The sequence below is a fragment of the Neovison vison genome, chromosome 1 (genome assembly GCF_020171115.1).
Source record: "Neovison vison isolate M4711 chromosome 1, ASM_NN_V1, whole genome shotgun sequence".
NCBI lineage: Eukaryota > Metazoa > Chordata > Mammalia > Carnivora > Mustelidae > Neogale > Neogale vison.
Genome location: NC_058091.1, coordinates 68,258,423 through 68,285,361, shown reverse-complemented (window position 1 = coordinate 68,285,361; position 26,939 = coordinate 68,258,423). Strand labels below are relative to the sequence as shown.

Here is a 26,939-nt window from a genome sequence, read left to right as displayed (position 1 = left end):
GTTGGTTAAATGACTTTCTTTTCCCAAGGATACTTTGAAGAGAATCAGAGACAAACTTCCCGTAAGCTGTGGATTCTTTGCCTGTGTGTGCAGTTTTGGCCTGCAGGGGGCAGCCAAATGCAGTGAAGCTAAAAGAGCTGGCATACACCGCCCTGTTTTCATGCTACCTGAGTAACCCTAGTTCAGGAAAATGCAGCAAAAGCCAAAGTAAGCACTCCTACCCCATCTGTCACTGCGTGGAAGAGAGCTGAGGCAGCCATATTTAATCAACACTGAAGTCTCCCCCTGGGTGATGTTCGTGCCCTTCTGTAATATTTTATTCTAAGTCATTTCCCAGACAGCATTATTGATTCGTGTCATTATTCTCCCCCAAGCTCCGGGAGCTTGTGCAATGTGATACCAACTGCAGATCTCTTCGTGAACATAACCTCAGAACTGAAAAGTAAGGTGACTGCTGGCCACATTCAGTCTTACCCAGATGGATATTACCCAGTGTACGGTAGGTATTTTAAACTCTTACAATCTGACATCCGTTGGTTTTAATGCATTAGCAAGAATAAAAAATTAAAAAAAATAAAAAAGAAGGAAAGAAAGAAAAAAGAAGAAAGAAAGAACGAGAGAGAGAAAGTGGAGTTTGGCACTTGTTTCTTCTTTCTGCTTTTTTACTTTATAACTAGTAGATTTACGCTCACGCTGAGAAGATAGTGTACTTTAGGTATTTTGTGTGGGTGGTTTGGATGAGGAACTCCCCTCCCCTGGAAGAGTCATTAAAAATAATAATACATTTGATATTTATCTTGACTAGAGTTCTGAAATTCTTTCCTTTCCCTTCTCTCAGAGGTAAAGGAGAACAATAAACATTTTCTTTCTTTCTTTCTTTTTTTAATGACAGATAGTGAATTGTAAGAGGAGGCCCTATTGGTTGAATGGATGAGTGAGGGAAAGAAGAAAGGAAGAGAGAGGAAGTAGAAAAGGAAGGAAGTAAAGAAAGAAGGAAGGAAGGGGAGCAGGCCAGCAAGTTTCATTATTCCCAGAGGTCTTCTTACTCTCAGGAAATGACCCATTAATCTGTTTTCTCAAAGCCATTTCAATTTTGAGTCCATAAACATCCTTAAAAGTGTGCATAGTTATTTACCTTGTAGACACAGTATTTCAAGGAGTAACAAATGCTCTCCACATCATCCCTCATCCAGACCCTTACACACATGCCCTTGCATCAAGTTCTACAAAGAACAACCTAGATATTTGCAATTTCAAACCAAGTTTCTGTTTTGTCTTGGGCCCCGTGGAGTAATGAAAGTTGAATTGCCCACTCTTTCCTCCTCCTCCAGCAAAGGTTTTCTAATTATTGTATCAAAGTCCACCCCAGTAGTACTAATCCTATGTTGTAGGCACTTCAGGAATCTTTTCGTCTTGTTCAGTTTGCATTTACAATTGGAATTGATGATTGCACAGTAATCGTTACCAATCCAGAATTCTGCTTGTCACTTTCCAAAACCTAAAGCTCTTGTGGTAATAATTTGCCTGAATATCATGAGAGATGATAATCAAGATGATAATCACCATAATACTACTTATTCTTGAACTTCTTCTCTGCTTCAGGCCCTGGATTGGGCCACTCATATCCAGCCCTCCCTGAAGCTCTAAGGAGTAGGTATTCCATACTTTTCATATGTGCTTAAATTGTAGCTCAGTGAGATTAAATAATTATTATTGTTTTAACTACACCACTCAAGTTACTTCAAGGGAGAAAAGTATTTTCTAAAGAATAACCTTCTAATAAAGCTTAGATAATTCTAAGAAAAATATTAATGCAAAACACTTGCCTCGGTAGGTATGAAGCATAATAATTAAGAGTCACTCATTATAGGATTGTACTATAATTATACTTATCACAGGAATAATAGGACTGAAAAGAAAATCTAATAATAATCCCAAGTCCAGCTAGGAACTAATTTTACCGAAATGTTTATTGTTCCAGATGCCTGGCTGAGTGTGTGGCGCACTTTTTATCACTTTATCCTTGTGTGGTTTTGGGAGGCATTATTGTCTCCACACTTTAGGCAAGGAAGCTGAGGCCTAGATCGATTTAGGAACTTGTCCAAAGTTACAGTTAGTCAGTGTGAACATTAAGTCTTTCTAATTCTAGCACTAAACTGCTTTGCCGCTATGTCCACAGTCTTTCTAATCTCTCCTGGTGTTTAGTACATGACAAAAGTAGCATTTTGGATCGGCCAGTGGAAAAGCAATATATTAGTCAAAAAGTGGTGCTGGTCTGACTCTCCAAACTGAGGGAAAAAAAATTAAGCATTTACTTTAATCATACCAAAATAAATTCTAGATGGATCAAATATATAAATATAAAAAATGACTCCATAAACATCCTTTAAAAAGTTAGGATGAATATTTTTCTGTTCTTAGGAAGGCCATTCTGTGTGTGACAAGAAAACCAGGAATCATAAAGTAAAAAGGTGGTAACTCTGACTACAAAATATTTCAAATATTTGACAGCAAAAGATATTTTAAACAGTTTAAAAGGCAAATAGCATACTGAAGAAATATTCATAACATACATACTAGACAAAATATTAATGATTTTGATGTATAAAGAACTCCTTAAGTCAATGAAAACAATCAACATTTCATAGTAAAGTGGGGGAAGTTTATAATTACAAGGTACTTACAAGAAGAGAAATACAAAGAGGGTGCCTGGGTGGCTCAGTTGGTTAAGGGTCTGCCTTTGGCTCAGGTCATGATCTCAGGGTGCTGGGATCGAGTCCCACAGTCAGCCCCCTGCTCGCAGGGAAACTGCTTCTCCCTCTCCTCCCTGTTTATGCTCTCTTTCACTATCTCTTTCTCGAATAAATAAATGAAATCTTTAAAAAAAGAAATACAAAGTGTCAAAAAATATCAATCAGAGAAAAGCAAATTAAAACAGGAATGAGATAGTATTTTTCACCTATCTGCTTGGAAAACCATTTAACAATGGTTTAGAAAAATGAGTATCTTATGAGATTAAAATTGCCAATAGGATTACTGAGTCAAAAATAAAAACATACACTATTTGTCCTAATAATTCTACTTCAAAAATATTAAGTAATGAAAATAATTGGACAGTTAAATAAAAATACATGCAGAAGATATTTAGAATGCTGAGGTAGATTTATTGCCACATTACTTATTATAGAGCAAAACTGGAGATAATATAAATGTCTATCATGAAGGCATTTCTGTTAGACATTACAGTATATGGATACAATGGCATAGTATGAGCCATTAGAAGTGATGCTACAAAGCTATATTTATGATCATGGAAATGTGTTCATGTCATTTAACTTAAAAAATGCAAGCTACAAATCAGCTGTGAAAAATCATATGTGAATACTATTTTCTAGAGAGAAGACTAATGGCTATTAGTGGTTTTAAAAAAATGCTTATCATATTAAAGATTTTGTTTGTTTCACAGTGTCCAATGTTTACTACCAGGAAAGCAGCAAAGCTATTTTCCTTTTAGGAAGCTATTGGAAGAATATACGTGGGTTGGAACTGAATAAAGCTGAAATGGAAAGAAGGCAGATTCTGGGACTTTCTCCTTAGGCTTTCTAGGGGTTTTACAGCCTCATTGGAGGATCTATTCTCCTGCTGGGCAACCACGCTGTTCTTTTTTTTTCCTTTCTTTCTTTCTTTCTTTCTTTTTTTTTTTTTTTTTCTTTCAGTGCTAACATGTTCAGCTCTGCCATTACTTTGGCTGGTTTATGGCTTTGGCTCCTCATGATTCTTGCTGTTCTGGTGCCATTTTAGCATTTATGTTAAAGTTGGCAGTAAGGCTCTGTGGGTATTTCTCACTTAAAATCACAGAGAAAGGGAGTTTGATTGATCAAGCTGTTTTTTCTTTTCTTAAGTCTAGGCTACGTCAAATATCACTGGCTATCCTTGGGTTATCGTTGGGGCAGGGCTCTCTTAATATATTTACTGGGTTGATTAGAGTATCTCATGATACCCAGGCCACTAAGATCAGACACTCACAGAGAAGATGGAAGCCAGGCCATTTCCTTACAAGGGCATTTTGGTGGGCAGGCAAGGATTTTCGACTTGGCAATTGAAGCTCTTGTATAGAGACTATCCAGCTTACTTCCTATGCCTATGCATTTAATAGTTTAAAGAGTGGTGGGGAAAAAGTCTATCAGAACTTCCTCTATGTAACTGGGTAAACTTGAAGATCCAGAAAGAAGACTCTGGATCTATAACTATATCTATCTATCTATCTATCTATAACTATATAGTTCTAGATCTAGAACTATATTTTGTAGGGAAATCTGTTTATTCTAGTTAAGAAAATTTTCTTCTTGAAATAATCGAATATCTTTAGCAAATTTGACGTCCAGGTAAAAAGTACTCAAACCACTGGGCACTCTGGTACTTTTTTTTTTTTTTGCTTTTTATTTTTATCTTTAAGAACCATTAAGAAATTCTTCACAGCATGTGTAATGTGATAAATTTTTGCTTCAAGAAATGTAATGTGTAAATCTTTAAAAAATTAAAACTCAAAGAAGATAGAAATAGCATTTAAAATGACAATTTAATCGTTTAGCCCAAATTTCTTTGATAAAAATTTATAGTAATATTAGTTTCTTTATGTTGTACAATTTAAAGTTTGAATTTCTTTTAAAAAAGTTTGAATTTATTATAAATTATAAATAGCAATTATCTGCACTGAGCAATTACTATGATTTACTAAGTGTTGCTAAATGTCTTGTTACAAGTCACAAATCTTACTGATTTATAAACTGAGATAAGAAATTTAAGTAATGACTTTGTCCAAATTCATATATTTAATTATTTGCTTGAACAAAGCAAGCTCAAAGCTTGTGCAGTTATCCAGGGGGCTAAATTGCATGACCAATATCAATAACACTGTGACAATTCCTTAAGCAAATAGAGTAAATATTGATACTACCTTAAGAGATCAGTGTTTTAGGCCAAATTTGAGGATTAGATTCCATAGTATTATTCACTTCCAATTACATTTATAAAAGGTTTTAATGCAAGTAAACATAATACTTTTATTTTGTCATCTCATTATTTCAAAACCGTGGTTAAAATTCCCAACATGTCGGGGAGTATGCTAGCATGAGGGGTTGAGATTGAAAGATACAACCCCTAATTTGAAGGAATTTAAAGTTTAGTAGAGGAGACAGACAAATAAATAGCTTAAAGTATGTGCTTTTCTAGAAAAGTGTGCTGGATGTAATGGGAAGCCTGGACATTATTTCTTTTTTCATTCTTGTTGGGAGTCATCCATATTAATATTCTCATGAACATTTGAGTATCTCAATATCCTGGTTTTGAGTGTCTTCTCAGGGTAAAGCCAACACGTCTTTGGAGTTAATAGATAGTCTACACATACACACAAAAGCCCTTAGGCATAATTTCTACTGATATGAAACATGACTTTAAATTCTTGCCAAACAATACTTCTGTGGTGTTTTCTGCTTGATGAGAACTGTGGTACTGAGTTCTGACAGCAATAAAGGTGTTTCATCAGTCCATCTCATGAAGTGGTGGTACCCATCTAAAGCAAGCAACCAAACACTTTATAAAGTTTAATATTCTCATTTCATTTCCAAACACTCACTAAATACAGAAGATATATATATATATATATTTTTTTTTTAACACACCTTGTTGATTTTCTATGTAGGGTAAAAAGTATGTGCCTTATTCAAGTAATTGGTATTCAATCACCTACACTCATCTTGTTTAAAATTTCCTCTTTCCTACTTTTTAATATCAACTTATAATCATTTTGTAGTGCCCTGGGTCATCTTGTTTTGTAGATAAAAATCACTTAATACAAAAAGGGGGTGGCAAAAAAAGAAAAAGTGAATTGATATATGACCTAAACATTTCCTTAATGGGCCATGCACAAGACCTAAGGAATTTTCTTGATGATCCGTTTCATTTCCTAGTTATACAACTTAGAAAAAGATAACCTTCCAAAAAATTTTCATTGAGAAAGTACTCTTCTAACATAATTGTGGGATTTCAATTTCAATTAAAATGGGAATTTACACAGTCTGAAATTGAAAATCAGACTGGAATCTTTCATTCTTGGCTAGGTCCATAAGCCAGCAAACTCACCCTGAGGGATAGAAAAATGGGTAGAATAAAACTCCTAAATCTTCAGAAAATGTGTTATGTAAAACATAACACAAAACATATCTACAAAACAAGATGACCCATTTGTAGCCCGTTGTTTCAATCCAGCTAATAGAAACACGGTTAGGCTCTAGAAGATGAATAGGTGTTTTTCCAAGACAAAATGCTCAAAGGCTAAATGGTCATTACTGATATCCATGTTGTGACTCATATAGTAGTTAAAATATTTCTGATTTGAATGCAGTTCCCTCCCTCCTCCCTCCCTTCCTTCTTTCCTTCCGGTTTTCTCTTTTCCCTCCTCCTCCTTCTTCTTTTGGTTTAATATGAGAGTGGGTGGGTAGATGTATGTTTTCAGTTGTGCCCTATGTCTGCCCATTTCCTGCCCATATTTCATTTTCAAGCCCATCTACCAACTTGGAAGTTGGTGTCTGAATTAAAATGGTCTCAGTACTGAAGTTTCTTTTTAAAGAGTTAGAGTAGTCCCTATCATCTTAGTTTAACTAATTCTTATGTATGTTGATTGGAAGACCCACTAAAGTAGAATAAAAGTATCTTTGACCCTCATGTTCCTCTGAAACACTTTTAAGTGAATTGAGAGAAAACGCAATAATAAATTAAACTACTAGTTTCTTTACAAGGAGTTGAAGCCCTTGGGAGGATCCTTGGTCTATTGTTCTTAGACCCATGGCTTACTCTTCTAGTACTCAGCTTTGATCTTGATTCTTGTAGGCTGTAGTTCCCAGGTTTCCATGATATCTGGCTTCTGGATGGCTTTGATCAGGGGGAGCCACTGGTGGGGGATTGGAAGCTGGCCGAAGAGAGAAGAGTAGGTATTTCTTAGCCTGCTCTGGGACTCTGGTGGTATCTTAGCAATGATTCCCCTGTGGTGCTGGCTTCCACCAGACTTACTTGTTCCAGCTTTCTTTCTTTCCTTCTTTCCTTCCTTCTTTCTTTTTAAAAATTTTTTAAAAGATTTTATTTATTTGACAGAGAGAGATCACAAGTAGGCAGAGAGGCTGGCAGAGAGAGAGAAGGGGAGGCAGGCTCCCTTCTGAGCAGAGAGCCCGATGTGGAGCTCCATCCCAGGACCCTGAGATCTTGACTTGAGCTGAAGGCAGAAGCTCAACCCACTGAGCCACCCAGGTGCCCCAGTTTTTTTCTGAACAATAATGGTTTTTCCACTAGCATCTTCTCCCTTTGTGTATCCAGCCCAGCATGGCAATGACTTCCTTTTTGTAACTAGGCTCTGGGTTTCCTCACTATCACAAGTTTGGTTTCTTAGGTTCTCTAGCACTTTGTAACCAATTCCCTGCATTGAAATCACTTGTAGTAATTTCTTTTTTCCTGATCAGATCTCTTTTGATTTAACTTATTTTTGTAAGTCATTGCTGAATACATTTTCCAGGAGTTGCATATTTCAGGGGGGAAAATAGGTTTGGTTATACCAACAATATTGGCTGGATATAGCAAAAGTTAGAAAATAAATCAATTTTTTTTCTTCCCTACATGATACCAAACAGCCAGTTTAATGGTATTATTTTTCTTTCATAATTGAGTAATTTTTTGGATTTGTGTTGGTGTAATTTTATACCATAGTTGCTGTATCCCCTATGGTTACTTAGAGAAAGTCTGCTCAAAAGCACAAAATTTGGAATTGAATGCCTCTTTGGCTGTCTACAGCTTCCTGGGGACATTTTTGGCTGCAGTCATACCATTGGACATGTTGCATACACAAATAGGTAGTGTTAACTGTCTGAAAAATTTGAAATGGTCAAACTTACTGTGAACTTAGCTAAGAAAAAGGAGAGAAAAGGAGAAAAGAAGGGAAGAGAAAAAGAAAAAAAAAAAAAGCCGGCCTGAAACCCATGGGTGTTGTGAAGCCTGGCTGTCACAAACTGCTACCAGTTCGAGCCTCAGTTTAACCTAAAGAGATTGCAAGAGATAGGATGTGTCCCTGTGAATGAAAGAAGATAAACTCACCTCACTTAAACATTAAGGACTATTTGTTATCACAAAGGACAGAAGTCCTTAAGTGGCACTGGTCCAGTTGTTCAGGTTTGGACGCAGGAGCTCCTGGCATCCCCACTGTTTGGGTTCTTTCCATTGTTCTCTCTGCCATCTTGGATGCCTCTGAGGTCACTGTCACACAGAGTTCTAGTATATGTGCTGCCGAAGCGAGCACTGTCACACAGAGTTCTAGACAGTGCCCCCACAAGAGTTGAGCAGAAGAGGCCTTCTCTTCTTTGAATCTCTTTTATTTTTTTAAATTAATTAATTATTTAAAAATATTTTATTTATTTATTTGCCAGAGATCACAAGTAGGCAGAGAGGCAGGCAGAGAGAGAGAGGAGAAAGCAGGCTCCCCGCAGAGCAGAAAGCCCAATGTGGGGCTCGATCCCAGAACCCTGGGATCATGACCTGAGCCAAAGGCAGAGGCTTTAACCCATTGAGCCACCCAGGTACCCCACTTTGAGTCTTTTTAAAGACCCTTTCCCAGAAGTACCCCAGGGGACTCCCTGAGTTAGGACAAATCACTCTGAAATTTGGACATAGTTTAGAAGTAATTTTCATTGCTCTATTTGCTTATAAATCTTAGGGACTAAGGACAGTATAAAAGTTTCTGATCAAAACCAGAATTTTTAGATGGCATACCAAGGAAAGCATGTCTTTCTTTTTAAACATATTTTAGGGTTGATACATATAAAATAGTTTGGAATTCTTCACCTCTAGGAAATAGTACTAGTTACTCAGGTTTACTGGGCATTTACTGGATGTCAGGTGCTAGGGAAAACACTTGAATCTCACTGTTCTTTACAACCACTCAAGGAGGTAGTTACTAGTAAGATCCCCCCATTATATAGATGAGGAATTTGACATATAGAGAGGTTTAATAATTTTTACACTGTTCCTTTGCTGGCAAACTTGGCAGAAAGCTGGGATTTGAACTCAAAAGTCTGAGCAGCAGAATCTCTGACTCCCAAAGCTGCAGGAATGCCAACACACGTTTTATCCAGAATTACTCAAACAAAAATCTTGGGACGTTATGGATTTTGCAGCTGTCTTGAAGCATCTCGATTATTGGAGGTTTTCTTAAAAATTTTTTTTCTTGATTCTAGCAGTTAAAAAAGTGATGCTCTAAGGATATAGTCACTAATTTTTAATTATAATAAATTATATATCTGTGTGTATATATATATATATATATATATATATATATATATTTCCCTAAATTAGCATCCATTCAAGCTGTTTGTTAGCTCAGTTCTTCTCAAACTTTACTGTGCCCCGAGAACCACTTAGGGATTCTGTTACATGCAGATTCTGAGTCAGGACTGTGGGGGGTGGGGGTCGACAAGCTCTCAGATGATGTCGATCCTGCGAGACTGAGGACTGCAGTCTGAACGGAACAGTATTCACTGGCCATGCAGGAGGGCCCGGTAGCTCAGTCAGTTAAGGGGCTGCCTCCTGATTCCAGCTCAGGGCATGGTTTCAGGGTCCTTGGATGGAGCCCTGCGTTGAGCTCCCTGCTCAGCGTGAAGTTTGCTTCAGGATTCTCTCTCCCTGTGCCCCTTCCTCTGCTTGCTTGCTTTCTCTCTCTCTAAAATAAATAAATGTTTTAAAAAGTCTTAAAAAAATAGCTGTTCTTATGGTGATGGTGGCCTGCAATGCCGCAGAGCTGGCTTCTACTGGCATGCGAGAGCCTGTTGTTAAATTTTCAGGAATCTTGGGAACCGTTGTCAAGCACAGTCATTACCAACAATTAAATCATGGAAATGTACCATTGCATGAATTGTGAACAAAGGCAATAAATACTCCTATCATAACTTGGTAATTATTTTACTACAACTCTCAATTACTGATGCTCTCGGTGTTTCTTCCTGTGTGTGTTTGTGTATCACTATATGACCGTATGACACTACTCATCTCTTTCCATCTCTTTGCTTGGGGATGTCATGTTGAGAGCATGAAATCAATCATCATGGGAATGCTTATATCTTGGAAACTGGAAAGTACTACAATTAGGACTTTTCTCCTCAGAGAGCCTGTTGTTAAAATGCTGACTAGCATACAACTCTGATAAACCCGTGTTGCATTTATACTTTATGTTTACTGACTCCCCCCCCCCCCAAAAAAATCTAGTTGTCATTTTAAACGTGAAACTAGTTTATGTGGAGTTACCTGCCTAATATTACAGACTGGGTAAGAGTGTGGGAGAGGGACTTTGAGTTCCAGTTGGTGAGTTGGCTAGACTATGGTTCCTGAGTGTGAATCTCTGTGTTCTCATTTGGGGAGGGGCAGGCTTCACCTCACTCTGTACCTGCCCTCTGTGCTGGTTGTTCGTAAGAGAGGGGAATGCAGGAGCCCTGTTGGGCATGTCCAGGCTGTGCAAACACACAACTTGCTAACATGAAGTGCTAACTCGTTCTCTTGTTTGGTCTCGAGCATCCCCTCATTGTAGTCATTTGTTCTGCGTGGTCTGGGCACAGTTTCTTATTTTGCCTTTGGCAGCTGAGAGCTATTCTTGGACCCCACAACATCTGTTTCAGTAACAATGGTTCCCTGGTCAGAGAAACTAATGAAAAAAGAAGTCCTGAACAAAATGTCGTCTCTCGTGTTGTACATGTACGGGAAACAAGGTTACCGGCAAAAGAAGGAAAACCTTTGCAGCTGGTTGGAGTTGTTTACAAGACTGTGACAAGCGATGAAAGACCTGAGCTGTATTTGGAGTTTGAGGCTTCAGGAGAGGACATGAGTGAGCCAGATCTCCTGATGTGGGGTACTTTGAGAAGGCCGTGCTAATTGGCAAATTCTCCGGCATGATCAATTGTAGAAATAGCAATATGTAATGGGTCCCCAAACACTCGCTCAGTCCTGCTGGTTCATTCTTCCATCAAATTTTCACTCATCAAGATACAAGTACAAAGTGCTGGTGATTTCCTGGAAGGCTAAATAGTTTTTCCTAACCTGGCAGCAACAAGAGCAAGGATGTTTACATTGAGCTAATGAAATGCAAGTAATGGACAAAACAGAGCAAGATGTGGGACCAGGAACCTATAAGGCTTCCATCATTTTTTCTTTCAGTTAGCTGCCTAAGTAAGAGAGGATGGCAGAAAACCTCAAAATCTCTCTTTTTCCTTCCTTCTGTATTGACGGGAACATGCTTCCTTACTCTTCTTATAAATGGAGCCTTGATGATGATTGAAAATGCTGTGTGTGTGTATGCTTTTGAGAAGCACAGCTTCTTTGGAAAACTTAGAACATTTAGAAGCAAAGCAATGACTAATGCTACATCTAGAGTTCTTAAAAACCAGCTGATGCATATTCCTTCTACGAACATGTTGTCTCCTGCAGGGCCTGAGACAGGGCTAGGTCAGGCTGACAATTGTGCCGGCTTTTATTTTAAGCCTCTTAACCCCACACAACAGCTGCAGGAGTGCTGGGACCCCTGGGGAGCACAGCCCACCTGGTTCCCTTCTTTTCCTCCCATCCAGATGATATGTTTAGTTTTTTAGTTGCTAACAAGGCAACTACCCGTTTCCATGGCTGACTGCCTCCATCCCGGATAGTTTTGAAACTGGTTATGCCTTAACCTAGTGGTTGCCTCTCACACTCGTTTTGCATTTAATGGTGTGAATCAGCATGACTCTAAAGCAGTGGTGCGTGCAGGTAAAGGGTCTAGACACAGCCCAACTGTACGGGTTGGAATCCTGGCTCTGCCATTCACTGGCTGCAGGATTTGGAAACACACAAATATCTTTAGTCGTTCTTATATGGAATGTTCTTTATGTCAGGCATTCCTGGAGAACAGCACAATAAGAATGCATGACTTTTCACACCCCCGGGGAGAGTGCTTTCCTCAGTCTCCATTTTTCAGATGGGAACACTGAGGTACAGTGGGGCATGTCGGTTTGCCTGGCTTGCAGACATGTCACCCTATGGCTGTATGAGACCTTAGGCAACAAAACAGTAGCATATCTTACCCACCCTCTCACGGTCATTCTAGTCCTAGAGGGATGTTTCTTTAATACCAAGAGAATAAGCATGGCACAGTATCAGAATAAATGACAACCTTGTAAATGGAGTTAAGTTCCGTTGTTTTAATCAACCACTGCATTCTTCTCATTTTTCTTATTTTGTAATTTACTGGTAAAAGCTTTGGCATGTTCTGGGAAAAATTTTCCACCAGTCTGGACTAGTGTTTAGGAACCACTACCTCACTAACATATCTTGGAAGCATCATTGTTATTGTAATTAGTAATATATAGTATGCAGAGAGGTAATTATTGTATTTTTATCATTATTGGCTCAGTCTGCTAAAAAAAAAAAAGACAAAGGGCAATATCATTCAAACAAAGAAACACAAAACTTACTCTTAATTGGGGAGCAGTAGTGCAGATTGTGTAACTTTGATAATATTTGTGGAAAATTCTAAATTTAGTCATTCCAGAAGACACACATTCATCCCATAAATTTTATCTCCCTTAATTTCTGGCTACCACAGAACATGTCTGTGAGCACACACAGCATATCTGGGATTCTGGATAGTTCTGCTCTGTAGGTGTACGCCAGTCTGTAATGACCCATGTCTGCACACCCCGCCCTGTAGACTAGCCCCGTCGTTACCCAACCAGAACGCCTCAGAGACTTCTCTGGACATCTGAAAACACTGCCAGGAGAAGAGGCTCTGCCCAGGTATTTCCCTGTCTTCCTGGGAAATACGGCCAGTTGATTGCGGTCCTATCCTGAGGCAGCAGAAATGAGGCAATCTGTTCTTTATCTAATGGATCTTCCATAATGTTTTCCACCAAGAATAACTAAATCCTCTGGACCGTCACGAAGTAATGGTTAAGGCTGCTCTCGTTTCTCTGTGTCATTTTTCACAATCTGAAAACATGTCAAGATAGGACAAGATGGCAGAGCTTGGATTTTTCTTTTAAGAATTGACAGGGAGGTGAGAAATCCCTCCTGGGCAAACATTCTTTGATAGACTGTTGCGTGTTAAATAAATGGCTTTTTTGTTGTTTCATTTTGAAAGTGTGAGCAATAGAGCAGATTCTTTTTTGTTTTCATTCCTCTATGTTTTTTTTTTTTTTAAAATCACCCTTTTTGAATTTTTTAGATTATGCTTTTATTCACAGAGCCCTTCTAACATATACATTGAAAGGAAATGTGTGGGTTGCTCTTAAGTTCCCACTGTGGACTTTCAGCTGACATTAAAAAAATTCCATTCATGCCTTGAGATTAATAGAAAAATCAGGGCTTTTGAAAATGATTTTATTTCCAAGAAGTTTGCCTGCCAAAATCTAAATATGATTTAGTGTAGATAACTCAGAGTTATGTGTAGAGGGAGTCAGGGTGAAGGGTTTATTGAACTCACGTTTTTGTAGATTAAAACCTTTGGTTTTGTGTGTCGTTGAAATGGGTTGACAAACACCATGGTCAGTAACCATCCCGTTCTTCTCCAATGGTCTGGTACAGGTCACAATTCACATTTTTAGTTCCCATATTGAGGGTGTATACAGTTGAACCCTAAGAACATAAGCACTTTTTTAAAGACTAGTATTTTTTTTTTAACTTTGCCCACTTTTCAGTAACACTTTTGTTTCATGTCTTTATACTAACTCAGTGGAGTATATTCATATGAAAAGAAAAAAAGGACATAATCTTTTCTTTCAGCAACATTTTTTCAGTTGTTGGTTTCACTGAGATATGATTCTCTACCATCCTTCTTAATTGGTGCTCAAAACCTGACTCATAGTTTAAGGATACTTTACATCGAGTTGGGGATTTGTTCAGTGGCCTGCTCTGAGATAGAAGAGGCAATATGATTCTCTTCCTTGGAGAACTTGCTTATGTGGAACCAGAATTTATGTCCTTGAGGTTTTGAACTTTGGGTCCCATAGAGCAATAATCTGTTTTCCATGTGGCAAGCCTATCTGAAGTCGGTGATCACATCCTACTGAAGCCCACTCTTGAGGTAAAAAATTCTCAGATTCTTTAATATAATTTTGTGCACTGTCTCTATTCCTCACTGGAGTTGTCTGTCTTTTGAATTTACTCTCTTGTACAGCATGGCTCCCAGAATTGAGCACAACTCCTAGGAATGTCTGGTCAAAGTAGCACAGGGTAGGCTTCTGTCTCCCTCAGTCAGGGTTGCTGTATCTGTGAAGGAGGCATGAACACCTTTTGGGGAGTGCTGATTTTACCAGTCACTTCAGCCAATGAAGCCACTAGACATTTTTGTTTTGCTCTAGGCCATATTTCTCCGCTGCCGAGAATGATTTATTCTCTATCACTTGACTGACTTTGTAGCAAATGAAAATTTGCTACCTTCATCCCTGCATCGTCCAATAGGAATGTGGAAAATGACAGAGCTGAGAACCGAGCCCTGTAAGACGCCCCAGGACCTCCCTCCACGGTGATTGGTTGGTTAGCACCGAGACTTCCCTTGAAGGGAATAATCCACCAAGCTGTAAAGCATTGGAGCCAATCCACCCAGAGTGTTCATGAAATCACTTCCCTTGTTTGTGGGTGACCTCCCTAAGAGAAAAGTGAACTTAACAGGTGCGATTTGGTTCCCTTGAAATACATTCTGTTTTGTAGTCATTACTCCTGTGTGAAATTCGGGTGTTCATCCTTTCTTAGCCATTTCCAGTGGTTGGGCAGCAACATTTCTTGCTTGCTCTCTTATTGTGTGTCAGCAGGGTCTTGGGTTCATTTACAGACACTTAATGGTGTTTCTGTTATATTAGACTTCAGGTCTTTTTTGGCGTTTTCCATTCTCTCTCTTTTAGCTCCAAGATGACTCTTGTTTTTTAGAAAGTGGAAGAGTTCTCACCTCTCACCCACATGTCACCATTACCTCAAGCAAATACATAGATTTTTTAAAATAATTCTTTCTTTTTTTCTTTCTTTCTTTCTTTCTTTTTTTTTTTTTTTAACTAGGTAAAATCCCTTCCTAAACACAGAGACATTCAGTACTATTCTTCCCACATTTTCAAAACAGGACTTTGCAAATTTATTATCTGTCCTGCTAAAAGTCTTTCTTCCATGTTTCATGTATTCATTGTTAAAGCTGACCGTTTTGAGAGCTCTTGGACAGGACTCTTCTTAGCTACACATTTCTTTTTGTCCTAATTTTAGCTTCTGGGGCTCAGGCTAGGATAATGACAGTGTTATCTCAGAAATGTTTGAAGTCTTTCTTCCTAAGTTCCTTCTAGACCCACCCACTCTGTGCTCTTCCAGGGTCTAGGATCACATCTGCACGCCCTGGCTCTCAGGTTCCCGTCATTGTCACATTGCTCATGAATCTCTTGGTTCACAGTTGATCCACAGGAGTGGTGTTCCTGCTTGATTCCTAACATTTGAGTCCTGGGGGTCAGGCTTAGGGTGCAGAAGTGTGCTCCTGTGAAAACACAAGGAATGAGGCTATCATAGAATTTCCTTTGCTTTCCAGGTCATTGAGGTTCTACTTTTTATATTTCCACCTTGCTTTTTGAGTGGTATAATTTGGTAGGGGCCAGGGAACACTAAACAAGGAACCAAATGACTGTTTTCTTGACATAAAGCAGCCATAAACTTGCTATGTGACACAGGACAAAGCTTGGCCTCAAGGGACCTTTTCTCCCTCCATCTTCACCCCCCCTCTCCACAGGATAAAGGAGTTTGGCAAGATTACGTCCCCTCACCAATCCTAAAACTTTAAAAATGAAGCCTGAAGACGATCTCTTGTATTAAGGATCCAGGGCAACATCGGTTCCAGTGTTAGCCCATGTTGAGTGGCCTTATTACTGGAGTTTTGGGGTTCTAAAATTCTGTACGTCTTACTTTTGTTGTTCTCAGTAGGCAAAAAATTTAATCAAGGAGAGTAGTGCAAAAAAAGAGCTAGCATTGATGGAATAATTTTCACAAAACACAAGATAGTACCTTAGGGCACGTTTGTATTCCCTTCTCAGAAATTTTTGACACCAGGCACGTTTCAAATTGAGAAATGATATGATCCTTGGGGAGCTTCAAAACCAAACATTTCTGAGGCAGCACTGACATTCACACAAGGTGAGATGAGACTAATAACATCGATATTTCGGAGGCAAAACGTGAATGTCCATATAAAGTGAGATAAAGACTATTATTGGTTAAGATCAGGTTGTCATCCACGTTTATAAAAAAAAATTTATTTAAAAAAATTGTGGCATTGGTAGTAGAAATCAATACTGGTCTTACTTACTGGTTTTGTTTTTATCAGAACAGAAGATGGGAAATTTGGTAGGACATGTATCCACTTGATTTTATGAGATTCAACCAAAGTCTTCAAAAGAAGTACATACGGATGACACCCACTGAATTGAATTGACTACATTTGTGCTTCTATTATATACTAAACAAATTCTTTTATTCAGTAGGTATGTACTGAAGTTATACTGGGTGCCAATTCCTGAACTGGAAAATGGGGATATAAGAAGGAATGTGTTAGTTAAGCATCAACTCTTGATTTCAGCTCAGATCATGATCTCAGGTTTGTGAGATCCAGCTCTGCAGTGGGTTCTATGCTCAGTGTGGAGCCTGCTTAAAGGTTCTTTCTCTCTCATTCACTCTGTCCCTCTGCATGCATGTGTGTGTGCTCTCTCTCTCTCAAAAAAAAAAAAAAAAGAAAAGAAAGGATATATTATTTATTTATAACTGTTCTTATTGAACCCACAAGTCAAGAAAGGAAGAGAGGCATTATGCAAACATTTGCAAGTTATCAGGAAGACTTAGTCCAGTCTTATGGTTCGAAGAATTCCCTTCAAACAGGTATTTAGACTAAAACCTGAAGGATGAGGTGGCACCAGCCAAATGCGGAGGGTGGGGGAGAAACAACCTTCCAGGAAGTGGCCGTATGTGATGGCACAGGTGGGAGAAACCCATTCAGTGAGCCCCCCAAATCTAGTAAGTTTGGAGCAAAGAGGAAGATGAAGGGTAGCTAGAGAGGTGAGTTAGGGGTCAGATTGTAGAGGACCATGTAAACCAGCTTAAGAGTTCAGAACCATCGGTTACTATGTCAAATCTTGTCTGTAAACAACCTGTTCTTTGAGCCATGGACCATATTCTATTCTTTGTATTCTAGAGCTCATCATAATGTTTGGCGTGTGGTTAAATATATATTTATGAAAGGAAGCAGGGGACAGGAATGAATTTAAGAATGAATGACTAAATATAAGCATGAGAGAAAACCAGAGCATGAGACATGGTGTTCATCATTTTTAAGAATGGGGAGATGGTTTCTCTGCTAAGGGTTCAGAATCTGGGTTTTTAAATAAAGCTAGAACATATTCTATGACTTCAGGCAAGGAGTTTTGTCCTCAAAACCCTCCAAAATGTGATAGTTCATCTATCATCTCTAGCTCTGAAATTCAATAAATCTATAAAAAGAACTTCGAAATGAGTGTGGGGCAGATTTCTATCGTTCAGAACACAATTGGCTGCAAATTGCAGTGTGCTTCTTGTGGATCCCACATCACGAGGAGAGAATCATGGGAAGTGTCTGTTTTCAGGAAGGTATATGGCCACATACATCATCCAAACTTTTTGAATCATCTTTGATTGAATATTCATCCTACTCCTAACAATATAGTTGGAAGAGCTGTTTTTCCTCAAATTTATATTCAGTAACGCCCTCGACATTTCTCAAATTGCTAGTGTCAGTTAGGACAAGAACAAAACAAGAATGTTAAAAATACATTGTGTATCTATGCCATGGCCGCAAAAACTGAATACCAACTTGCCAGCGAAGGCTTTCTTTTCCGGGAACATAATTTGCATGTGGGGCTTCATTTAAATACTTTGAAAATGTGTCCAAGGAAATAGAGCAGTTGAAGGGATTATCAGAAACTGGTTGTGTTTCATTCTAAATCACACTTGTTTCCAAGACACTCTTGGTAAAACTAGAAGAGGATCAAGAGAGGGTGTTTGGAGCCTAGTCTCAGTCCTCAAACACACAGGACATTTTTTCTTATTGTCTGGTTTGGTCTATGGCGACTTCACCTATTTTCCTTTTTTGTTCCTCCACAATGTGCAGATTAAACATCTATTATTTGGCTTAAAACTTTGAAGAACTTTTGTGGCTGTCTATGTGTAAGACATTTTAGTATTTAGTATATATCATAGCTTGGCTTACAGAAAACAAGCTTGGGAGCTTATAGAACCAGTGGGCTTGATCGTATTTTTTTTTTTTTGAACTGGGCTTCTACATGGGAGATGCAAGAGTAGAAGCCAGATAGGTATCATATAGGGGTAGACTAATATCAGTATTTTGGTTTTTACAATAGAGTTGAAATAGCTGCTGAAATGAGATGGAGAAATTGTAAGGTCTTAACTCAAGTTGCATGACCTTGGGGAGTTCGCTGAAATGAGATGGAGAAGTTGTAAGGTCTTAACTCAAGTTGCATGACCTTGGGGAGTTCACTCAATCTCACTGGGCCTCATTGTCCTGTCCTGTATGATGAATGAGATCATAGGAAACCCAGGGTGTCTCAGTTCCAAGACTCTAACATCTTCTACAATCTCATGGAGACAAGTTGCTTTGTGTACAAAAGTTTGAAAATTGTGCACTTTGGGTCTGAGCTAAAATATCATAGAGATTCAAGCCTATTCTAATAAAAAAATTTATATCTTTTATTTAAGTAAAGACTGTTGATTTCTGGCAAAAGAAGTCCAACAGCTTCTAAATCATGAATTGTCTTACTTCTCGCTTTGGGAGAAGCTTCGTTGACTAGCCCCAGTGAGTGTGCTTTAAATCTCAGACGCCAAATGTGAAGAATCACTCTAATTACAAAGATATTTGACTGTTTTCTTTCACATACACATACACACATACTATATATGTGTGTGTGTGTGTGTGTGTATCTGTGCAATTATATTTACATATTAGGATTTGGTTCATTATTTGAAACATTTTTACTACCAAGAGCTTACATCTACTTTATGGATTAAAGAATAATGCTTTCCAAGTAGTAGCATACAGGACAACGCTTTTAGTTTATAAGAAATGAAACAGAGTAGGGTAACTGGGCGGTGGGCATTAAGGAGAGCATGCGACGTGATGAGCGCTGGGTGTTATACATAACTGATGAATCCTTGAACACTACATCTGAAACTAAAGAGGTACTACATGTTGGCTAATTGAAATTAAAAAAAAAAGATGAAACAGAGAAATTGTTGCAATCTGGGGTTTCTAGGAAATTTCCTCCAATAAGTCAGCCTTAGTGACAGTAAACTGCTGTCTGTGTTAACAATTCACCTAAAGCATATTGTCCAAGTCTGCTGGACTCAACTCAAGAAGAGAGGTTTTAACCTATCATGAAATGATAGTAGCGATGCATGATCTTTCTGATCTTGTTTGTCTGCCCTATAACTACCTTTAAAGTAGTATGGCATTCTTAGCACTCTACTGCTTACAATAGATACCTACATTCTTCTTCTATAAAATGAGAGGAAGATGGGACTCAGCCTACAAAAAGAAGAGGCCATAAGAACAATATCTCAAAAGTATTCTTAGCTCTCACAGGAAGGCAATTCATGAGTATAATTTTTTTTTTATTTTAAAATTTAGTCCCCGCTGATGACCAAAAAAGTTGAATGTGGCTGACCATAAAATATGTAAGTGCCATGAAACAGAAAATCGTTAATGCCAGAATAAGAAGATCTGATCAATAAGGGAGAGACGAGCAGGAGATTTTTGTTTGCTTTTTGTCTGTTTATTTTTTAAAGAACTGAAACTCAAACACTGAATCATGACCCCAAGGAATTTCTACGTCTTGACAAAATTGGCTTCGTGGTGGGAAAGGGCCGTTCAGTGGAATCGCTATGGGATGTGCAAGGCCCTTACTTGGAGGTTACTGAGCCTGGCAAGTAATGATGATCAGCAGTTACCCTCTGACAGCTATTTTGTGGTTTAAGGAAGACGGCTTGTGGTCACAGTCCAACCCCTGCTGGACAGGTATCCACATCATAAGAAACCACCACTAAATTTGGCACTACAGCCAACTATTATTGGCAGCGGAGAGAGAAGGCCTGAATCAGCATTCTGCCTGAGAAACCCTGACCATCGAACCTGGTCAACCCAGGCCAGATCATGCTCTGCAGGGGACATGGGAGCATGGAAGGGATCATGGCCTGAGAGCATTTGACAGTCTATGGATACAGTGATCATTCCGATATCCAGGCTTTTCCATCCAGCACATTTTTATGCCCTTAATTTGTAAAGAAAATGAAATCCCCTCCGCCCCCCTGTATATTGGGTATGATCTTTTATCAGCCAATGGAAAAATATAAACCCATAGTCCAGGCACTCTCTTTACTAGGTAACAGTGTATCTAAGCCTTCCAAGTTGTTTTAAACACAGTCACTGTGCTAAGAAAGCTCACACTTTCACAGAATGGTAAAGCGATGAAGAGAAGCAAAGAAATGCATGCCCGAAGGTCATTCAGCAGTGAAAGCTGGTCTTTCAGTGAGCTGGCGGCGTCCTGGGCCATTCAGTACCGCCCACCTCCAGGGCAACAGAGGACCTGTGGTGCTTCTATCCAGATGGTGCCATTCTCTAAGCCTTATTTTCCTGAAACTTGATGTCCTCATAGGCCCCGGTATCTACTGCAAAGAAGTATAAACGGCTTATTCTTCCAGTAGGCGCTCACTTTGTTTCCTTCACTTTTCCATATCTGGTTATTTTTATTCAACACACAGTAAAATACATCCCTAAATGGAGAGAGCATACTAATGGATCAAAGGTGTTCCAAGGGCATTGCCACCAATATGTCAACAGTAGAATTTACCTGGCCCATGGGGCCCAACAGTCATTAAACAGGGTAGCAGTCTGGGGCGCCAATGAGCTCCGCAATATTATAGCTAACGTTGACCCCAGTACGGTGGGTGCACCTCCTGCTGGTCAATAAATGAGGTAAATTTAATGGCAGCCTTTGAGGTGAACCAATGTTTTATTCCTTGGCCAAGGCTGGAAACTGTGGCTGGCCGTCAGGAGTTGAGGGTGATATTTAGGAGCGTGGAGAGGCAGGCAGAATGCTCGTAAAGAGCTTGGAAAATGCTTATAAACGTGGTTGAGAAGAGACAAGGCATTGGAAACAAAAGCAGATTTTCCAAACCAAATCTCTGAGATGCAATTTATTTTTTTATTTTATTATTATTATTTTTTTTTCTGCAGACAAGCTCTGGTTGAACTGTGTGGTACAACTCCTAACAGCCTTTTGCCAGAAGGAGTCAAGTAAACATGGCAAAGAAATGTTTTTTTCCTTTAGGGGAATATTGACTTTTCTCTTTTCCTGTGACTGTTTTTTTTTTTTTTTTTTCCCCCTTACCCTACCTGGAAACCGTTATAGTTGCTATAATCATATCAAACTAAATACACGGAGATGAATTAGCCTTGAAAGTACTTAGCATTAACACATGGTAGAGTCAATGTAGTCTACATAATTTAGAATAATTAAACTTTTGTGAGATTTCCCATTTTCCTTTACCCTGTGTTTGCTTAATTTCTTTGGGTAGTCATAACTTTTGGCACTTCAATTTAAAATGTTGTACTTGCTTTTTACAGTAAATCAAAGACAATTTTTTACTAAATTTCAAAGTGAAAGGAACAGGATATAATTGTGAGCAAAAAGAGGGGGGCTGATGTGATCAGGGAAATAGAATGGAATTGCTACCTTAAATGGAGATTATCATGATTGAAGATCAATCATGATAGAATCAATCAAATAGATCAGTCAAATGGAATTTGATTTCTAAAGACTCACAATTCTTAGAATCGATTTAACTGTCATTTAAGAACAAAAAAATCATCTTAATTTTTTCACATTAACTGGCTTTTGAATTTCAGAATTTTCTCTGTACATGATTTTTAAATTGGAGGAAAGGCCCAGTAAACTTTCAATGCTTTCTTATTATCTCAGTGTATATTTAGGAAACATCAGGATATACGTTAATCTAGTATTTCTGGTAATTTAAATTGGTCATGTGCTAAGCAAACACTTCCAATCAATACCTGAATAATTCCTATACAATCAATCTTATTTCCTCACAATAATGAAAGTAGAAGTCCTTGTTATTTTGTAAATCCTTCAACTTGAAGTGGGCTGGCCCTTATATAGTGTTTATGTCAATAAAGTACCTGACTAATGCGGCTTTTTTTTTTTTTTAAATCAGCATGCTCAGCTATGCCTCTAAAAAGCAGTGGACTAAAAAGTGTAATGTCACAACAATGAGTGTTGGTTTACTTTTTTCCTGGTCTAGAGCAGTCTGAGCCTTATTTTCAAGGGCCACATGGTGAAGGCTCATGTAACAGTCATAGACACCACCAGGGGGTGCCAAAGGACAGCACCTGTTTGCATAATACCCTGAAGGACACTGCAAAGAGTGAAAGAAAATCACCCCCAAGTGAGAAAACTTGTGGTTGGATCCACCTTGGGCAATGGTGGAGTAACTTCTTATGATAATGGGTCACTAGAAATGGACAGGGCCATTCCAATCATCAGGTCAACCTCCTTACTTTATGACGGAGTCTACCGAGATCTGTAGAGAGCAAAGGTCTAAAACCCTGACTGTGGGCCGTGGCAGAACAGGGCCTAGAGCGGAGGTCTCCAGATTTTTCCTTTACAGATTCTTCCGCTCCGCCATGCTATCTCCTCATAGTGAGAATACCGCAAGGGCAGTTCACACATTGCATTGACCAGCCCCATTGTCCTTTTCAACACGGGTGAATGGAAAATCATCTCCTCCCCTGAACCTTCAGGTTCTAATGAATAGTTACTAAGAATTTTCCCTTTGTACCCCTTCCCCAGAGAGTCTTATGGAAGAGAATAGGATTCACTCGGAGGACTTTGCGTTCTATTTAGGGAAACCACATTCCTCTCGGAGTGTGTTCTAATTCTTTCCTCGCTTTTTATCTCTACTTTTCCAGCGAGCACCAGCTGCAGAATCTTTCTTATTTCTATAGTCAGGACCCTGTTGGCCTCTTGTCAAAACTAACACAATCTCTCACGCCAAAAAATACATTAGGAGCTTATATCTTAAAATATATTAAAATGTCTGTGTTACAATGCATGCTAAAAACTCATTTTCAACCAATCCAGATCCGAAGGTTTTTACATAGGTAAAAACCCATGTTCTTGCTTTGTAAGAGTCCCTCTGCTTTCTTCATCAACAACTGAGGTCAGGCCTATGTTGTGGGTGTAGGAGAAGCCCACTGCACCACATAAATTAGAATTAGAATCATAACTGAAACCTTTTAGAGCACCTATTGATTTTAGTATGTCCGGTCTGTAGAGGCGACTTCAGCGTCTACTTCCTCCTGATTTGACAGCTGCCTTGCTATGGCCAGAGCTTGGACTAATGAGGTTACAGCTGTCAGGGTTAATCAACAGATCCAAATACGAGAAAGGAATGGGTAGCTGGTTTCAGTTAATTTGTGCAAATGTACAGATTGGGTGGGCAATATTTACACTGGTGACTCAAAACAAACTTTCAGGAATTGAGCCAAGCATGATCTCACCAGTTCTCAGCTCTACCCTGGGGAGATAAGACACAAATTACAGAAACAGGAGATGGAATACAAAAAAGTTCATAGCTCCAAACTCCCCCACGAAAAGCCCATCTACATCCAGCATGTCTTCCTCTTACGCGAGTATCTGATTCAATTTCCAATACTCAAGTCTGGTCATCCCTGAAAAAGTTCTCGAACTGCCCCGATGATTCAGCTTGGGATCTGTGAGTCTTTTACCCTTGCCCTGGGACTTTATGTAAGAGTGCCCCTCCCCCGGTCCTGCTCTGGTGAGAGCATCCAAAGGGAGCGCCACAATTGCTGCACACCCATTTTGTTATGAAAACATGAAAACATCATTCTATTAATATAAATACAGACTGCATCTGCCAGGGCTAACTAGAACAGGTGCAAAGTCTTTAGATGCTTGCTGGGACTGAGAAATGAAAAGAGTGGACAAACAGTTTTCTGTGGTGGCACTGCTGGTGTCAATGTAACATTCATCTCTGTTGCATTCCTTGATGTTCATGGAAGGTAGCCCGGGGAAACTCAACACCACTGGCTTGCAAGGGAGAGAGGCAGGAAGGAGGAAGAGCAAGACAGCGACGACATGGTCTCTAGGATTCTGTTTATGCAAATAACTCTCCTCTTGATCTGGGGCTTGCATGGGTTATGTATAGAGTGCATTCTGTCGGATCTTCTCCTGCTGCGAGGTACGGGGTGCTGCCAACATAAATATTCCACTTGTTCTGAATTTAGAAAACAGCTTACGGTCTCCTGATGTGTCTGTTCTTCCTCTTTTTTTTTTTTTTTTTTTTTTTTAATCTTATCCATGTGACTGCCACTGTGTTGCCCGTGGTTTCAAATTCACTTTGTAGTTTTCCAGGCAAGAGAAAGTCATTGCCTGAAAGGCACATCTGGGTTCCCGACCCTATCAAGAGAGTTATCTCGAGATTTCACTTTGTTTTATGGAGCGGAAGCGGGAAACACAGGTGCCCATTATGCCGCAGTCTTAATAAATAAACAAGAAATACCCTGTGTGATCGTTGTGGATCTTTGGGGGATTTTACACTTTGGGGGAGCCCATGCTCAGAAGTGGGTTCCCAAGGATAGGAGTGTGTCACATGCACACACATACTTCTACACGCATACATCTTTGGTAGTTTGAGATGGATTGTCGTGATCCCAGTCTCTCCCATAGTGGTGGGTAGAATTCTAAAATGATTCCCAGGATTCCTGTGTCCTGTGGCACACATCCTGGTGAATCTGTCCCTGGGTATGGGTAAGACCTGTGGATATGATGGGGTATCGTCCCTGAGATTACCTTGTGTTATGTATGGCAGAGGAGGAGGCATTTTGAAGATGTCATTAAGGTCCCTAATGAGTTGACCTTGAGTTAATTAAAAGAGAGATTATTTGGAGTGGTCTGAGCTAATTAAGCAAGCCCTTTTAAAGAAAACCTAAAGCCCTCCCTGAGGTCAGAGAGATTCTCTGTGAAAGAAAATTCTCTGTGAGAGAGATTCTCTTTGAAATCAGGTGCCATGCTAGGAGAGGGCACCTGAGAAGTCTGCATGGCAAGAAGGCCAGGGCCCTCCTGGGGCTGGGACAGACAGACCTCCAGCTGACAGCCAAAAAGAAAGCTGGGACTCGGTCCTATAGCAGCAAGGCACTGAGTTGAGTCACAGCCATGGGCGTTCAGAAGAGAACCCGGAGCCCTCTTCGGACTCACAGCCCTGTTTGACACCTTGACTTCAGTCTGTTGAGACCTTGATCAGGGAACCCAGTTAGGCTGTGAAATGATAAAGGAGTGTCACTTCATGCTACTAAGTTTATGGTCATTTGTTACGAAGTTTGTGGTCCTTTGTTACACAGCCATAGAAAATGAATACACCTTTGTTCTGTACAAATGGTATCTAGATTTTGAACATCAACAGAACTGGTATTGCTAAGAGAAATGTGTAGCCACACTGTAGATGCCACAAATTACCTGTTAGAAGGAACTTCAAATTATAAATGGTGGCAGTGGTTGTTACATTCTTCTTGTCAAACATCTCATTTTCTTCTCTGCCTTAGGGTTAGTAGCCACTCTTTCATTTCTCAAAAGGGATTGAAGTTTGTTTGAATTCTGATTTAAGGCTTCAAAGCACAGCATCATAATCAACATGTGTCATATTTTTGTTATAAGATTTATTAATTATTCACGAGGTTCCTAGCTTTTTCTCTGGACTACCTTCTTTGTTACCAGCCTAACATTTGGCCTTTATAATGAGCAACCCAGAAGGAGAAAGGAGAAGATGACAGCTGGTACAAATGCCAGGGTTGGGCTTTTGTTTTGGGGAATTTGTCAGATAGAGACTATGAAAGTAGGGATCCCATGTCCCTGGTCTGAGTATTGTTGTCCAGCCTGCATGTGGTATTAAGAAATCTTTCAAAATAAACTACATTAAACATAGACATAGATGTGAGACAAAAGTGGGATTTTATTTTATTTTATTTTTTTTTTTTTTTAAGATTTTGAAAAGAGAGAGAGAGAACACAAGCAGAGAGCCACTGAGCAGAGAGCCTGATGTAGGGCTCCATCCTAGGACCCTGAGATCATGACCTGAGCTGAAGGCAGACTCTTAGCCACTGAGCCACCCAGGTACCCCAAAAGTGGGATTTTAAAGAGACACACTTTGCTGTACAGGTCCCCTCAATGTTATTAAAAATTGAAATAAATGACTGAGGGTTTTTGTTTTTAGAAATGACTTTTGTAAACTGGACTCTGTTCTTTGAATTATGTAACCCTCAAAGACTGGACCACAGGGAAGCAAAGACTTGTAAACCTAAACTGGGCACAAAATCTTAGGTGTTTATGATGGTCCTGGCACTGAGTCCTTAAGGCCACTGTGATGTCTGAGATGAAGTTCTTGTCATAGTGCTTCCCGTATCATGGGAGGTCTCCCCAGGAAGTCCATCTTCACCTGTGGATAAAGTCAGCAGAAGAAGGGCTAAATCAGACACACCCCATGAGCATCTGTGGAGGCTTCTCCAGCCACGCAGTGGACAGGATGCTCACGCATGCCCAACCTGTACTCCTGAACAGAAGTGAAATGATGTTTTCAGCCTTGATTTCATCTCACAAATTATAAGCTCAGTTTAATTGCTAAGGAAAGAGGATAAGACGTGGTTTATATTGGAAGTTATTATTATTATTATTTTTTAAAAGGAACCCCAACACACAAAGCCTGGGTAGTGACATGTGAAAAGGGAA

General features: G+C 39.3%; 1 long non-coding RNA gene across 2 annotated transcripts in view; it reads left to right on the top strand.

Annotated features, from left to right (window-relative positions):
• The first annotated feature begins 244 nt into the window (after nucleotides 1–244).
• Nucleotides 245–26,939, top strand: part of LOC122899053 — a 38,680-nt gene continuing 11,985 nt past the window's right edge. The window contains exon 1 of one of the 2 annotated variants that reach the window (XR_006383096.1): nucleotides 245–499. This is a non-coding gene — a long non-coding RNA (uncharacterized LOC122899053). Of the gene's footprint in view, nucleotides 500–14,036; nucleotides 14,138–26,939 lie in introns of those variants that run through there. The other variant, XR_006383095.1, reaches the window with a different exon arrangement.